This window comes from Canis aureus, chromosome 5 (assembly GCF_053574225.1).
Source record: "Canis aureus isolate CA01 chromosome 5, VMU_Caureus_v.1.0, whole genome shotgun sequence".
NCBI classification, from domain to species: Eukaryota; Metazoa; Chordata; class Mammalia; order Carnivora; family Canidae; genus Canis; species Canis aureus.
Window position 1 is genome coordinate 13,549,852 of NC_135615.1, and position 9,416 is coordinate 13,559,267.

Here is a 9,416-nt window from a genome sequence, read left to right on the forward strand (position 1 = left end):
AGAAACAAGGACTGATTTTGTCCCTTTTTGTTTAAACTTTTTGAGTGCTTATTATCAGTAAAACAAACTCCAAAACCTTAGTATGTCATGCTAGTTTTTTAGCAATCGCTAGCCCCTAGGCTGCAATAGCCAGGCATGATTCCCCAGATTCCAGTTCCATAGACTCACTCAAGTTGTCCGGACTCATTCTTCACTTTCTGGCCTCTGAGCCTTTACTCACATATCCCTGAACCTTCAAATGTCCTCATTCAAAACAGAATGCAGCAGTGCCTGGGTGGCTCAGTCATTGAGCCTCTGACACTTGGTTTGGGCTCAGGTCATGATTTCAGGGTCATGATCTCAGGGCCATGAGCCCCGTGTTGAGCTTCATATTGGGCTTCCCACTCACAGAGAGTCTGCATGAGATTTTCTCCTTCTCCCTCTACCCCTCCCCCTGCTCGAGTTCTCTCTCTCTCTAAAATAAAGAAAATCTTAAAAAGGAAAAAAAATGGAATTCAGAGGCCAAGATGGCTGAAAACCTCTCCCAAATCATATTTCATTCTCCAATTGAAGTTTTTCTTTCCTCTCTCTTCCTGTATTACCAATGCTCCTTATACATCTGTAAGAGCATATATCATTCTGCCTACTGTGGCAGTTAGCTGTCCAATCTCCTCTGCACGGCTGTAATCTGAGAGCAGAGACCACATCTCCTCGCTCGTACTCCCCAGCACACCTATTGCAATGCCTGACATGTAAAAGAATCTTAGAATCTCAAACTCAGAGTTAGAAGGAAACTCAGAGATGAAATAGGACACATTTGATATAAGAATGATAGAGGAAAGATTGAGGGGAAAGGTTAGGAAGAGAAAATTAGAAAGGGCAAGAGTAATAATAAATATTTCTTGAGAATTTATTACAGGCCACATGATTCCAAGCTCATTATATATATATATGTTAATGTTATAATGTTAATATATAAATGTTAATTTATATATTATGTTAATTTATATATATGTGTTATGTTATAATGTTAATATATAAATGTTAATTTTATAACAATTTGACAAGGAAAGTATTGTTATCATTCTCTATCAGAGAAGCAAACCGAGACACAGAGGTTAAACAAATTGTCAAAGTTGAGCAATTAAGGAGAGATGGAGCCAGAACTCCAGCCCAGGCAGTTTGGCTCCAATGTTTGCTTGTCAGTAAAACAAAGCCCAGTAACGGAGCCTTACACACATAGCACAAGGAGAAGGAACCTTCAGGAATGGGCACCTGCAACGTACTTTCCATCTTGCTAACCTCTAGATGCCCATGCTATGTACACTGGGTGTAATTATCTTGAAGTTCAAAAACCTTACCCAAAATGGTCAGCATTCACAAAATACTATAAAACATTCATATAATATGACACTTTCAGAAAGCACCTTTCCGTGATTTTTAATGCACAAATCCCCATGAAAGGAAGACATTTGGTAACCAGCCCAGGCATTGTAGCCACAAGAGAAGAAATTCAGTGAGTTTAATCAAAAGCATGTACCTAGCCACCAGGGCCCCTTTGGGAATGCTTGCTAGAAAAACCACATGTAGCTTTCAGTTTCTATCATCTGGCCCTAACACAGCCCTTGTTTTTTCTGCTTAGGAATAATTCAAAGTAGGTTGCCTGTAGGAACAATTTTTAAAAGACTAATTTTTTTTATAACTTCAATGTTAGGCAAATTTTTCAAATTTTCCCATTACAATCAAAGCTTAATGAAATATTTATGAACTACTGAGGTTGATAGTTTGTTAATTTTCGTTTTCTAACCAGAATGGGATAACACGGAGCACTGATGTCACATACATTCTCTGAGGTCACATGGACAGGTTGTTAAGTCTCTTTGACTTTCAGAAATAAGTGGGTCAGTTCAGGTTGCAGAAACCTCCTTAAACTCAGTCTAGTGTAATAGAAGGGCACATTTTAAAATTGACCAAGGAAATGCCTTGGAAACTGCTATAAGAAGTATTTGACAAAGAAGAAAAATATGTCCTCAGTTTGTCTTCAGTTAAACACACACACACACACACACACACACACACACATTCTCTTCCCACCATGGTGTTGGGTACTTCTGGGGACACCACTCACATTATAGTCTAAATAAGCACTCCTACCTGTGTTCTTCCCTTTCTTGCTGTAGTTTCTTCTATTAAGTGACTACAAAATGCCCCCATCTCCTGGGAACACCAGGTCTCTTGCCTTTCATTCAATTATACAAATGCCACTACTTATTTGAAGCTTAAAGATCCAGCCTTTATTCATGTTAACAGGAAGGGGGAAAATGCTTTGACAGGATTAGAGCCTAATGTTTGAGGCTGTGGAATTTCAGACATCAGTTAGCAAATAGCAGAAAAGATCTGGGACTACCCAAGCAGCTCATCCTTAATACATCACATTGATGAGCACCTTGACCTCTTATATTAAGCGAGTCCTTCTTCCTATTGTTCATGGAACTTCAGGGTCCTTCATCCCCTGTGTTGCTGTTGGTGAGCTGGCAATGTACTATAGCATAAAGAGACGTGAATGGAGAAGTAGGACACCCAAGACTAATGTCTAGCATCATGCTCATCAGCAGTGCTAGCTTCGGCTTCCACATCCTTGGGCATTGTATGGATATGTGACTTATTCAGTCCATCCCTGTTTATAGAGCTCCAAATGGAAAGGGGCAATGCTCCTATTACTTCTCACAGGGCTGTGGTAAGTTTTCAGCGAGGTCGCACAAGTCAACATGGAGCACAATCCTTGTGGCACTCAACACACGCTAGCTAGTACGGTTAAATATCTCTAAAGCTAGCATGAAATTCAATCCCTAAAGAAATCACTCCACAACTTCTTGTTTACAGAAGCTCACATTTACTTCTTCCCAGAATTTCATTCCCGTCTCTCTCACCAAGATGACAGGACTCCAGATGTTGTTTCTCCTTTCTCAAATTACATAACACCTTTGATCCCTCACTTTCAATCAGGACTAATAGGCTCTAATTGCAGACATTATCAATGCGAATGGTGCTAGTTCCTGATAAATGAGCTGCTGGCACAGGGTGTCCTGCCATGACATGTAGATGAGCGCAGGGAAAGCACTGCCATTCCACAAATCACTCAGCACCTGGGACTCGGGTTGGTGGCACCTGGCAGTCTCCTTGTTTCAGGGCACACAGCCTTGCCAGCCGCTGACTGTCATCAAACAATACACTCTAATATTATTCCATGGTTTGCTTTTAAAGAGATCCTTCCTAGAACAGGCCAACTGATTCATTTCCCAGCCACCGGCAAACATAATCACATAGTGCAGAGAGAATAATAGAACATTTTGGTGGCTTGCATTTTCTGGGATAAAATTAGGAAAAATCAAAGACCGTGTTTTGCCTAAAGTTTAAGAACAAGAGTTTCCAGGGCCAGAGGGTGGACATGCATACGTTATGGTGGTATTTTTTTAACAAGGATTTTGAGTGAATCCTTTGATTAACATTTATACTGTAAATGTAACATCATCATTACCACAGAATTTATTCTACAACTGTTTAAAGCTTCAGCACTTAACTTCTCAGCTTCCCCAATATGTTAATATGTCACAGATGATTCTGAAAAATTAAAATGGCCAGGAATGTACTTGACTTGCACCAAATACCATAAGCTCAACCATCAGTGAAACCTGAAAAAGTGAAAATAATGCGTTTGATCAAGTTCATTTTACAGAATATAGATAATATGGAAGCAAGCAGTCAGAATCTGAAAGGAAAATATTCTCTAATTTTGCCGTTGAATTTGGAAATCTTTAGTTTGCGAATCCATCATTTCCGCAAAGTTTCTCTGACTCTATGATGTATTATCAAGGTTAGGCCCTGAAAGACCCACCTGCCTCCAGCCACACTGGTCTGATTTCAGTTTCTACAACTAATTCATCTATTTTTTCCATTACCTTAGAACCTTCACCTTTGCTAGTCCCCCACTGTGGAACATTCTCCACACCCTCCCCCATCACCACCCGCTTACCCTTCAATTTCAACTTAAAAATCATTCTCTCAGACTGATCATCCCAGACACCACGTCTCCTCAACCCAGTTCTCGTTCCCTCATATCCCTAAACTACCATTTCTTGCCCCCCTGGTTCCTTTGTAATGCTCTTCACATAATTACTCCAGCATAGCTCTTTCCTGTGGCCTCTACAGTCTCTGATATAGAGGGACTTATCTTTTTGTCCCTACCACTTACCAAGAAGCCTATCACATATCAGGCACTCCATACATATTTATTGAATTTGTTGATTAGCATATGGATGAATAAATTCAGGCATTCTCATGCATTTTTTGTAGGGTAGGCATGGATTGGCACCAGGAGACTATTGCTTTTTTGCAACATGACATCAGAGGGCTTTCAGAGTCTCCATAGAGTATTCCGTGTTTAGACACATGGTGTACAGATGTGGCCTAAAAGATAAAAGTGAAACCAAAGGCCCCCCTTTTGTTCCAGGTTGTTTCCACACCAATCAAGACTAAGAAATCATGGGGCACCCCCCACCATCCTCTAATTTCATGTTTAGCCAGGATATTAAGGGAGGAAATCAACCAGAAGTAAAACAGTTTACTTCTACTTACATTCCACTGGATAGAACTATCCACATGGTGAATCTAACTGTAAGAGAAAATGAGAAATGAAGAGTTGCACATGGGTATGGGTGAGTATAAACAAGGAGTAGTTTGGTCTTAACAAGTAATTCTCCTTTTTGACACCCGGTCTTCATGATTTAGCTAAAAGGACTAATTCCTTTATGAAAATTGGATTCAGCCCAGACACATTTTTTTTTAATTTTTTTATTTATTTATTTACGATAGTCACAGAGAGAGAGAGAGAGAGGCAGAGACACAGGCAGAGGGAGAAGCAGGCTCCATGCGCCGGGAGCCCAACATGGGATTCGATCCAGGGTCTCCAGGATCGCGCCCTGGGCCAAAGGCAGGCGCCAAACCGCTGCGCCACCCAGGGATCCCGACACATTTTAAATATACTCTGGAAAGCCCATAGCTTTGCATTTATACTGTCTGGCATTGTGCTCCGGGATATACTTAAGGTATCAAATTATGTATTTCCATATCACAAATTACCTCAAAAGTTAGCAGCTTGAGACAGAAAACATTTGTCTTCTCAGTGTCAGGAATCAGGAATTTAGATATGGCTTGGCTGTACCTCTGGCTGAAGGTCTTTCCTGAGTTTGCAGTCACACTGTGGCTTGGGGTGAGGACACATCTGAAGGTTTGTTTGGAGCAGGATCCACTTCTTAACCCACTCATGTGGTTATGGGCAGGATTTGGTTCCTCACTGGTTCACTGGGTCCTCCCTGGCTATGGGCTGGAGGCCTCTCTCACTTCCTTGCACAGGTGTCCACAGGGCAGCTTACAGCATGGCAGCTGGCTTCTCTCCGACCAAGCGAGCAAGAAAACAACAGGTAGCTGCCAAAGCTGGAAGCCAATGTTTTGTAACCTAATCCAGAAACGGCCGTCATAGTTCTCATCTCCTGTTCCTTAGAAGTGAGTCTCCAGGTGCAGCCCACATTCAAGGGGCAGGGTCACACAAAGACATGAACACGAGGAGGCAGGGATCATTGCGGATTGTCTTAGAGACCACTTACCACTGATGTTCTTCTAGGACACATAATTGTTGGCCATCGTTGTTCAACAGTTTTGTTTCTGATTTTCTTCTCAATATTTCCTTTAAGATTTTATTTATTTATTCATGAGAGACAGAGAGGCACAGACAGAAGCAGGCTCAATTTGGGACTCAATCCCAGGACCCCAGGATCACAACCTGAGCCAAAGGCAGATGCTCAACCCCTGAGCCACCCAGGTGCCCTCTTCTCAAGTTTATGATGTTGAAGATGGCCCATAGATGATGGACATTGTGGACAATCAATTTATGAAAATTACAGTAGATTAAAGTAGTAAAATCATCTAAAAAGAAAGAAGTATAGCCTTTGGTCAGCTATCTAGCACTACATTAGTTATATTGTATATACTTTCCTAGTTAATCCTTTATAGGACTAGCTAGGGTTTTTTTTTTCTTTTCTCATTTTAAGATTGATTGATTGATTTGACAGAAAGGGCACAAATAGGCAGAGTGACAGGCAGAGGGAGAGGGAGAAGCAGACTCCTCATGGAGCAGGGGACCCGATGTGGCGCTTGATCCTAGTAACCCGGGATCATGACCTGAGCTGAAGGCAGACATTTAGCGGATGGAGTCACCCAGGCACTAGCTAGTTTTTCAAATTCTATCTGATACTACTCTGTCAATTAAAGTATCTTTGGAGGGAAATGAACTACGGATGGTGAAAGGGGAGGAGGGCGGGGGGTGGGGGTGAATGGGTGACAGGCACTGAGGGGGGCACTTGACGGATGAGCACTGGGTGTTATTCTGTATGTTGGCAAATTGAACACCAATAAAAAATAAATTTATTATTAAAAAAATAAAGTATCTTTGGAGAAGTGAAATGGACTTACATGGCTTCCTATCTGTGAAGAGTCAGGAAGTTCAATTCTTTCACATGCATAGGGTATAGAAGAACCAGAAACATTTGCAAACAACACTAATAGCCCTCCCCGCTTAACCTTACCAAATATGAGGAAATCTTTTATTTCCAAGTTGAAGATCAAATAATCCTATTCATATGTTCATATTTGGGTTTATAATAATATTCTTTCTTAATACCCTACATATTCTTTTTTTTAAGATTTTATTTCTTTATTCAAGAGAGACACAGAGAGAGAGGCAGAGGCAGAGGCAGAGGGAGAAGCAGGCTCCCTGCAAGGAGCTCAATGTGGGACTCAATCCTGGGACCCTGGGATCATGACCTGAGTCGAAGGTAGACACTCAACCATTGAATGACCCAGGTGGCCAATACTCTACATATTCTTGGAACTGCATCCAAACTGTTCTGACCTTCAGGTCCCCAAATACAGATTCTGGTGAAGCCTAGACATATTTGTTTGTCACCAGTAATCTCCAACTTAGCATCATTGATATTTGTGCAAAGTCTGGTAAATGGGGCCTAGGTGTTTCTTTTATGTCTCTTATTATCTAAATTAAGAAATCGCTGGTTTTTACGTTTTCTTTTTTTTAAAGATTTTATTTATTCATGAGAGACACAGAGAGAGAGGCAGAGACAGAGGCAGAGGGAGAAGCAGGCTACATGCAGGGAGTCCAGTGCAGGACTCGATCCCGGGACCTTGGGACCACACCCTGAGCTGAAGGCAGACGCTCAACCACTGAGCCACCCAGGCAACCATGTTTTCTAAATTCTAAAATGTTATATGATATATGGATATTTGACCTATATTAAACAATACAAGGGCTAACTAGTTTAGAATTTCTTCTAAAATACATAAAGTTTTAATCACTGAGAATTTTGACAGTAGTATATATAGTTGCACAGAAAGTATAAAAAGAAAATATATTGCTTTATAATAATTTTTATCACTCTTTACAATAGAGTTTTATTTCCTAGTCTCCATACTTAATCTAGTTCTCTCTTTGGCCTACACTCTCTCAGTGTGAATATTTTATTTTATTTTATTTTATTTTATTTTTTTTTTATTTTATTTTTTTTTAAATGATTTTTTAAAGATTTTTATTTATTCACGAGAGACACAGAAAGAGAGGCAGAGACACAGGCAGAGGGAGAAGCAGGCTCCATGCAAGGAGCCTAATGTGGGACTAGATTCCGGGGGGCCTGGATCATGCCCTGAGCAGAAGGCAGATGCTCAACCGCTGAGCCATCCAGGCATCCCATCAGTGTGAATATTTTAACACAAATTCAGATTGTGTCATTGCTCTGTTCACAACCCCCAATGTCTCCCAAAAAGCTTTGAATAAAAGCTAAAGTCCTTACCATAATGTTGTATCTGGCTACATCTGTAATTTGTTATCTTAACCTTCCCTGTTAGGGGCTCATTGGTTGAATTCCACAGTCTCCTAGGTGGGTGCTGTGTTCACCGAGCACATGACCTATTCTCTGGTTGCCTCCTTTCTCTCTACCCACCAGTCTTCACAAAGATCTTCATTCATAGCTCTATTTAAAGTTCCAGAAAAGGGATGCCTGGGTGGCTCCGTGGTTGAGCGTCTGCCTTTGGCTCAGGATGTGATCCCGGACTCCAGGAGTCCCACATCGGGCTCCCCGCAGGGGGCCTGCTTCTCCCTCTGCCTGTGTCTCTGCCTCTCTCTGTGTGTCTCTCATGAATAAATAAGATCTTTAAAAATAAATAAAGTTCCAAAAAAGAAAAAAAAACAACAGAGAGAACTAGCCTTTCCCTTCCTATTATCTTCTGCTTTCCTTTATAACATGCATCACTGACATTGTACTATAAATTTAGACATGTATCCCTCCCTCTTAAATGAAAGCTTTATGAAAGTAGGAACTGTGTTTTACTGTTTTAGTCACTGATACATCCACAGCACCTAGAATACCAGCTGGCACATTCTGGGAGTCAACTGGACTTAGACGATCAAATAAAGAAATTTTAAAGGACCTCAAATCTAAAAGGAATCCCCAGGACCATGAGAATATTCTTTCCCCAGCACTGTAAACCGTGTACCTAACAAAGTGCTCTGCTGTGTAATATAGTCTTTATGGAAGTATCTGTAGTTGAAATGAATGAACAAATGCCTAAATTGAAAAGAATCAGTGCTATTGTTTCTCAAACTGTGAATAAACTATGTTTTTTTCTCAGCTAATAATACATTCCAGTGCATGCCAACCAAAAAAACAAACCAAAAATAAAAATACAAACTGGAGAAAGCCTGGCAAAGCTTTCTGAAAGGCATACCTGAAAAGCCTATTAGAGTAGTGGAACTACTCTAATCCTATAATGCAAAAGCCATGTATCACTGAATTCCCCTGAAGAAATGACCCTGAAATCTCTCTGACATCACAGCCAGAAGTCAGAGGAGAAGACAAATTCCTGTTGTGCTTGTCCTTCTTCCCCATTCTTCCACCATGACAGAAAAGGCTCATCAATCACCTCGTCTTTCCTTCTGAATGCAGACTTGGCCCCAGAATGCCCAGCAAGCCTCTCTTAGAAGCCATAACTGCATATACTCCAGACAATGTTTGTCACTGTTGCTTGCTTTCATCAGTTGTAGGCAAAATTACCAGGGACTGAGAAAGCACAGATTTTATTACTTTTGTCTGCTATCTAAAAGGAATAGAGAATTTAGACCTCAATGTAAGCAAACCTAAAACCGACATATTGGTCTTCATTACTTTATCCATATTAGTGGACAGAGTGACCTTCATTTTGGAAACATGAGATCCAAGTTTTCTGTGGAGGAAACCTGATCTCTCTCAGAAAGATTAAACTTCAGCTCTTTAGTAGTATCTCTTGAGATGTTTCACATCCAAGCTTTGAATGTG

At 40.8% G+C, this 9,416-nt stretch overlaps 1 long non-coding RNA gene across 1 annotated transcript; it reads right to left on the reverse strand.

The window, feature by feature from the left end:
• Nucleotides 1-2,263: 2,263 nt before the first annotated feature.
• Nucleotides 2,264-5,330, reverse strand: LOC144313330 (uncharacterized). Its single transcript, XR_013378998.1, has 3 exons — nt 5,119-5,330; nt 4,615-4,651; nt 2,264-4,446 (listed from the first exon to the last, which is right to left on the reverse strand). It is a non-coding gene; the product is annotated as an uncharacterized LOC144313330 (long non-coding RNA).
• Between the last annotated feature and the right edge of the window lie 4,086 nt (nt 5,331-9,416).